A 6,000-nucleotide genomic window follows, 5' to 3' on the forward strand; every position below is an offset into this window, starting at 1 on the left:
TAAGCCATAGATTGGGAAAACTTTAAAATGTCCTTCAGAAAAGGATGCTCTGTGGTTAAGTATAGGGCTTGAATCAATTTTAGTTATTATTTATCAAATTAAGATCAATTAGGTTATGTTATCTAAACTAATGTTTTAAATTGTGCTCATATAACTCCTAAGGGGATTTTTGGAAATGATAATATGTCTACAGTTGACATGTAATATAGGTTTTATTATAAATTTACATAAATTAAAAATATTTCCCAGTATATTTTGTATTACATAGGTGTATATTTTATATTACATATGTATTTGAAGAATGTTTTCTTGGAAAAACTTAAGAGTTTTAACTCCTTCATGTTGTGGATAATTTTCACATATACACATACATATAATTGAAAATTATATAAAATTGAAATATTTAAATCTAGTACTTAGTGTCAAATCAATCTCACATTCAAATTTACTTTGGCAGAAAATAACTCAAAAATTTTTATTTCAAATAAAGAGGTTAATCATTAATAGTTCATTACTTAAAACTTCTTTGAAAACCTCCTTATTTCTCAGTTAAAAATCTTGACATGAGTTTGTCTCCTGGAACAGTGTTTCTCAACCTCAGTTTTATTGATATTTTCAGTCATATAGTTCTCTGTTGTAGAAATAGCCCTCAATTTGCAGGATATTTATCATAATTCACCACTTGTATCAACTAGATATCTATTGCACCCCACCACATATACTTGGTTTTAACAACCCACAAAATCTTCAAATACAATTATACCCTGGGGGTTATAGTGTGCCCAGGGAAGAACCACAGTCTTAATAAATTGAGATATAGCTCCCTTCAATATTCCATGTCTACATTTAGTTTTTATATTAAGGAATTTTTCCTCCTTAGAACTAATCCTTTTTATCTTGATTAGATATTGTACATCCTGTTAGGTAACATAGCTAATTGGTCTTAAGATGATGCTTAAAATGTATGAAGGGTAAGAATTACTACTTTCTTTCATACAGTAGTAGAACTATAGTGAATAGAGAGCATTTAAGAAGGAAGAGCAAGTAGATAATTGCCTTCTTAAGCAGTTCTGTTTTAGAAGAGAGTGTCTATGGAAGTTGGTGATTAGAAATATTTTATAACTATAATTTATTTTGCAGTGTATCACTCCCCACAGTGCTTCACTTCCCTTTATATACTATAATAGGCCTCCAGGAGAATTCTAATATTTTCATGGCGAGACTGAAAGAGACAATACACCACACCCTAAATCTACAGAGTTTCACCCAGTTTCGAAGGATGAATTTATCATCCAATAGGCCCCAGACATTTGAAAGAAATTACAGAAATTAACATAGCTCTGATAAATCATTTGATATTCTCCCACAATTTAATTAGAGATCAAATGAAAGAAAGAAAAAAAACATAGTCTTGGCCCCAGGAGGAATAAACTTCCTAGGTTAAAGTTCTAAACAAGCTTTGGAAGCCTCTATAATATTAAAAAAGGGCCTTACTTCAAGCCTCTGTACTCAGTTTATCATTGAAAGAAATAACTCTAAAAATAGTTACCCTTGCTATGTTAGTTAGACAGTCATGAACAAATCAGCTCAACAGCCAGTAGGTTGTCTCAATAAAAAACTTAAACATGATAATCCTGCTCTCTACTTTAAATAAAAACAAGGTAATTCCGTACAACAAACATTGATATTTTTAAAATTAGTAAAGTAATAAGTTACACATAATTATTAGAGCTAATCTTGCTACATTAAATTATTAAAGATGTTTATACAACTGTTTCTTTATACATAAAGATTATTTTGATGTAGGTCCCTTAAGATGTCATTTCTAAGTTAATGCCACATAAAATTCTAAATTCCCCTAAATAATTCATTAGATTTAGCAATGGTAGTAACAGTTTTCCATAGATTGCTAAGTAAAGGGCTATTCATTTTTCTTTTTTTTTTTTTTAATTTTTTATTGTGGGTTGTTCAAAACATTACAAATTTCTTGACATATCATATTCCACACTTTGATTCAAGTGGGTTATGAACTCCCACCTTCACCCCATACACAGATTGCAGATTCACATCAGTTACACATCCATTGATTTACAAATTGCCATACTAGTGTCTGTTGTGCTCCGCTGCCTTTCCCATCATCCACCCTCCCCCCTCCCCACCTCTCCCCTCCCCTCCCCTCCTCTCTCTCTACCCCCTCCACTGTATAACCCTGAGGGTCTCCTTCCATTACCGTGCAATTTCCCTTCTCTCTCCCTATCCCTCCCACCTCTCATCCCTGTTAAATGTTAATCTTCTTCTCCTGTTCTTCGTCCCTACTCTGTTCTTAGTTACTCTCCTTATATCAAAGAAGATATTTGGCATTTGTTTTTTAGGGATTGGCTAGCTTCACTTAGCATAATCTGCTCTAATGCCATCCATTTCCCTGTAAATTCTATGATTTTGTCATTTTTTAATGCAGAGTAATACTCCATTGTGTATAAATGCCACATTTTTTTATCCATTCGTCTATTGAAGGGCATCTAGGTTGGTTCCACAGTCTTGCTATTGTGAACTGTGCTGCTATGAACATCGATGTAGCAGTGTCCCTGTAGCATGCTCTTTTTAGGTCTTTAGGGAATAGACCAAGAAGGGGAATAGCTGGGTCAAATGGTGGCTCCATTCCCAGCTTTCCAAGAAATCTCCATACTGCTTTCCAAATTGGCTGCACCAATCTACAGTCCCACCAGCAATGTACAAGTGTACCCTTTTCCCCACATCCTCGCCAGCACTTGTTGTTGTTTGACTTCCTAATGGCTGCCAATCTTACTGGAGTGAGATGGTATCTTAGGGTGGTTTTGATTTGCATTTCTCTGACAGCTAGAGATGTTGAGCATTTTTTCATGTACTTGTTGATTGACTGTATGTCCTCCTCTGAGAAGTGTCTGTTCAGGTCCTTTCATTTTTCTATTTCATTTTTTGTTAATGGTGGAAAACAAAATGTTTTTCCTATGCTTATTATTATGTGTACTTCCTATTCTGGAAAGATGTCTGTATATATCTCTCATGCTCCTGATAAAGGCTGTTTCTCTTAAGTTAAATCTCTGTCTCTTAACTCATCCCAAATTAGGATAAATATTTAAGTTAATCTTGAGCTAATTTCAAAATATAAATTTTCATATACAGCTTATTATATTATTCATTTCATAATTCTGTTAGTCATACATTTGGTAAAAAATTAAGTTTCTATTTACCATGATCCCTTTCCAACTCAATAATGTTGGCCTTAACATAGCTAATAAATTACTCTTGTCACGTTTCATGACCAACTAAAGATAATAAACCTCTTATTATTATTTAAATACTTGTACTGTATTATTGTCTATAACTTAAGACTAATTACACTATGACTTATGCTAATCTTTTATTCAATTTTAATAAATAAAAAGGGAAAAAAACAGGACCCCACATGCACATACTAAATCTTAAAAAAAAAATACTTCGAAACGTTTTCTTAAATTGTGATAATAAAGTCTTACTGCTGCTGAACATGCTTCAGTAAAAAAAAAAAATCAGATTCCAATGGATAGAATCTAAACCTGTCACAGTGGAAATGGCTGAAAAACCTGACAAAGGAAGTTATATCTCCAACCACAGAGTTTACAGCCACACAAGCTTCACAATCTGCCAGGTTAGAAAAATCCATGAAGATATTTTTATGGAGCCATTCCCCAAGTTCACCTTTTAATGTACCTTACGTTGTGGACTGGAAAATCCATCCATATGACTAGATTTAATTGTACTGGTTATAGTGGCCAGCTACCTATATATGTTGATCCCACAATAAGCATTCTGACTGTCTAAGGGTGTCTTTTGAGGAAAAGACAGCATATGGGGAAACTAACTCAGCCAATCTTTCTGGTCCTTAGAAGTTAAGACTATACTTATATAGATGGACAGTTCAAAGACTATTGAGATAAAATTTTCCCATACAGACCAGTTATTTACATAGAATATCCACCAATATATTATTGCTCTAATCATTCTACAATAAAATTTGGCACCTTTTCTAAATGGATTGGTTGTGCAAGTATCTTTCCTGTACAACATAAAGTGTCTAGAAATAGTGAATATATTTTAGACTGGTCTCCTAAAATTGACAGACAATTACTCAAGGATGCCATGACACCTGAAGGTTTTATTGTTTATACTCTAACTCTTAGCAAGGTGGCATCCAGAGGGATGTTTGGCACTTAATTGCCATCCCAGATTTTTTTGCATTACTGATAGACCTATGCCTGTTATTGTAAGCAGGAATTGTAAGGAAGGTTTCAACTATGGCCTGCAGGCCTATGTTCAACCTACTTATGCTTACAATAATTATTGGAAATGTGAGAATTAACAGAAAGGATGATAAATATCTTATAGCCTATAAAATGTAACTTAACTAATTGTATCACTAGTTATAATAGGGGGAAAGGACATTGATCCTTTATCAATCATCTTTTGTCCTATTGTCAAGTAACATTTCATGCTCTGCAACAGATGCATGCCCAGTTAACCAGACCTAAGTGCACTCTTGGTCTCATGATCCTTGGAGTGGCTACTTTCTTTTATTCATTGTTTCTGTGACTGCAGCCTCTCTAGCTGTGTCTTAAAACTTACAACATGTGAATTTTCTTAATTTGGCTTAAAGTAATTCCAAAGCCCTCCATAATCAGATGAATATTGATGGAAGGGTTGAGACTAAGTTGAACACTCTAGAAGCCACTGTAATAAATATTACAAATAAGCTTTCTGCTCTCAAGTTTAAGGAAAGACTTGAGTGCCATGTTGATTATAAATATGTCTGTATTACTATGGCCAAATATAATGTTGCCCTATAAGATTGGGAAATGATTAAAAATCTAATGGGTGTTAGGAAGAGCAATAAAAATAACCTGGATCTTTTGGAGTTAGGCCACCATATTCAGGGTGTTCAAAAAAGAAAATATCTTTTAGATCCTACCTCTCTAATTGATCAAATACTTACAGAATTAAATTTCTTTAATCCTAAAAACATGTTAAAACATTCTACATGGTATGATATTGAAGTGATATCTTTTCTACTAATTCTTTTTATGTCATAATAGTAGATCATGACATCCTCAGACCAAGAATCCAGTGACTGGATATTATAACCACTGGATTGCAGGCATAAATTAACAAAGGGGGGAGATGTTGTGAGCCATCCATGGGCTGTGTGTGTGAGCTATGCACATTTCAGCATTTGAGGGGACTGGTCTGGTGTTCCATGCTGATTGGGTTGGGTGATGCAAATGTGCCTTTTCTCTCACTCTGCCTGTAATCCCACACAGCACCTGAGATGGGTGTGACTTGACAAGATGTCAGACAATCTGCTGACAATAAGACATAACCAAAAAAGATTCCACCCTTTGAAACCCTACCCCTTGCCTTATTTAGGTGAAATATTTTATTGAATATCTTCTCCCCAATAAATAGGGGATTTTTGAGTGTGCTCACAGTCTTGCCCCTTCCAGCTCTGCCTAGCATGGAGCTGACCCTTGCGGTTACCAAGCCATCCTGCCCTTGTTCTTAGAAACTCATGTTCATGTGCTGTGTTGTTTCTTTGCCATTTTCTTAGTTATTGCCCTTTCTTATGTACACACTGTGTACATCTAGCTCCTTTGAACCCAGCTCATTTTGCCATCCTGACGAGCTGGTGAGACCAAGTTTTTGGTGCAGCAGGCTGGACATATAATCAGCTTCATAAATGACATCACTGTAGATGCAACACACAGGTATATATGTGTCTGCACTGTTTCTAGATCAGTGAAAAGGTGTTTTCTCTGAGTATCCCCAAGGGTTAAAATGTGTGTACAATGAGGTATTTAAATTTTTTAATTGTAAAATATCAACTATATTAAGAATTTTGCTAACCATAGATGTTGGACATATGTGTGTGTGTGTGTGCGTGCACATGCGTGTGTGCATGCATGCGCATGTGTATACTGGTGGTACATG

The sequence above is a fragment of the Marmota monax genome, unplaced genomic scaffold (genome assembly GCF_021218885.2).
Source record: "Marmota monax isolate L192 unplaced genomic scaffold, Marmota_monax_Labrador192_F-V1.1 WCK01_AAM20220418_F8-fsc00050, whole genome shotgun sequence".
NCBI lineage: Eukaryota > Metazoa > Chordata > Mammalia > Rodentia > Sciuridae > Marmota > Marmota monax.